We start from the raw sequence: 2,347 nt of genomic DNA on the forward strand, positions 1-2,347 counted from the left end.
AGCTCGGGACCGAACCCAGGGCCTTGCGCTTGCTAGGCAAGCGCTCTACCACTGAGCTAAATCCCCAACCCCTGTGAAGTCTCTTGATAGGTTCCTTATCTCAGCCAAGTTACAAACTTAAATAGCCTGTTTAGGAAATAAATCCCCCTTCCCCCCGTGCCGCCACCAAGTCGTGGGGAGGCGGAAGCTCGGGTGCGTTCAAGATACTGCGTCACCCGTGATCCACCACCATGGCCGAGGAAGGCATAGCTGCTGGAGATGTAATGGACGTGAACACTGCTCTACAAGGGGTGCTGAAGACCGCCCTTATTCTCGATGGCCTAGTACGTGGCATACGCGAAGCTGCCGAAGCCTCAGACAAGCGCCAAGCCCATCTCTGAGTGCTTGCATCCGACTGCGACGAGCCCGTGTGTGTCAAGATGGCGGAGGTACTTTGTGCTGAGTACCAACCTGATAAAGGTTGACGACCACAAGAAACCAGGGGAGTGGGTTGGCCTCTGTAAAATCGATCGAGAGGGGAAACCAAGGAAAGCGGTTGGTTGCCGTTGCGTAGTGGTTAAGGACTATGGCAAAGACTCTCAGCCCAGGATGTCACCGAGGAGTACTTCAAATGCAAGAAATGAATAAACAAAATTTTGGCTCATTAAAAAAAAAGGAAATAAATCCCCGTAATGAGCATTGCTTTGGGATTGGTCAGCTGACCCTGGGACAGTCTTAATCCCCTTGCAGAAGGAGATGTCTTAGAAAGGGGCAGCATGGTCACTCAGGCAGGAACTACACTTGTCCCTCTGCTGTGTGGCTGAAGTCATATGATCATGAGTCTATGAGCCCAGGGCTCTGGATCCCACTCATGTCTTTTTCTCCATTTTCCCATGCAGACTTACGTTTTGATGACTGGGACCGGAAGTGGGTGTCTGTAAGCTTTATATATAAAAAACCCAGACAAATCATTTAGGCTTTGTAGACTTTAATAGTTTTGTTACACTGTTATTGCACCAATGTGCATTCATACAACACACACACACACACACACACACACACACACACACACACAGAGCCATCACATACACATACACACACAGAGCCATCACACCCATACAGAGCTACCATACAAACACACACACACACACACACACACACACACACACACACACACACACGGAGCCAGCACACACGGAGCCACCATATAAACACACACACACACACACAGCCATCACACCCATACAGAGCCACCATACAAACACACACACAGAGCCATCACACACACACACACACACACACACACACACAGCCATCACACCCATACAGAGCCACCATACAAACACACACACAGAGCCATCACACACACACACACACACACACACACACAGCCATCACACACATACAGAGCCACCATACAAACACACACACAGAGCCATCTCACACACACACATACACACACACACACAGCCAGCACATACATACAGAGCCATCATGCATACACACACACACACACACACACACACACACACACAGCCATCACACACAATGTTCAAAAGTGTGTTCCACGGGTGATTGTACATCCAGTTCAGTTGACCATGAAGCTTAACCATTTTTGTTACCTCCACTGTTCGGCAGAATTTACCAATGAATTTTACAGATGGTCTATGGAATCAGGGAAAGGGGTCTGTGGGCACAGGACAGCTGTCCTTGGTTTGCTTGTGCAGCGTGCAGTTGACCTGCCTGTACTACCTGATAAGAGACGGACACTGGCTCTCATGATAAAGCCCCCCTTACTTTAGGGCAGCAAGATGATTTAGCTAGCAGACAATAATGGGAACAATGACACCACCTTGATGAATCTCAAGAAGGAATTGATGACTTCTAGTTCAAACCACTTCTGAGCCAAGACGTGGGGTAAGAAAATGCATCATATGTGCTACTAAGGGGAGAGGAAGAATGACATGGAGTAAAGTGGACTAGAAAGACAAAACACCATGGCGCACCTCTTCAGGGATGGTCTGCCCCTGCCTATGTGAGTGAACTTGCTTTTGTTTTTCTTGGATTTGCTTGTGTGCTACAACTCTCTCCCTGCTCTCCGAGTGTGTGTCTTCATGCTCCTTAATGAAACAGCAAGGAGAGAAGAAAGTGCCATTTTAGTGCAAGCACAGACCACACATTAGTAAGTGACCATGACTGTGCTTCAATCCGACTATTTGCAGGAATAGCCATCAGGCCAATCTTGCCCACAGACTACGGTGGCTGTACTTTATCCTGGGGGTGATGGAGTCATGGATTTGGAGGACTCTAAGTCTCCATGCAAGAGAGAGACTCTAAGAAACAGCCAGTCTTCTTTAGCCAGCTACTC

General features: G+C 48.3%; 1 pseudogene; it reads left to right on the forward strand.

Annotated features, from left to right (window-relative positions):
- Positions 1-230: 230 nt before the first annotated feature.
- Rps12-ps4 (ribosomal protein S12, pseudogene) lies at positions 231-623 on the forward strand (annotated as a pseudogene).
- The last annotated feature ends 1,724 nt before the right edge of the window (positions 624-2,347 follow it).

The sequence above is a fragment of the Rattus norvegicus genome, chromosome 7, assembly GCF_036323735.1.
Source record: "Rattus norvegicus strain BN/NHsdMcwi chromosome 7, GRCr8, whole genome shotgun sequence".
NCBI lineage: Eukaryota > Metazoa > Chordata > Mammalia > Rodentia > Muridae > Rattus > Rattus norvegicus.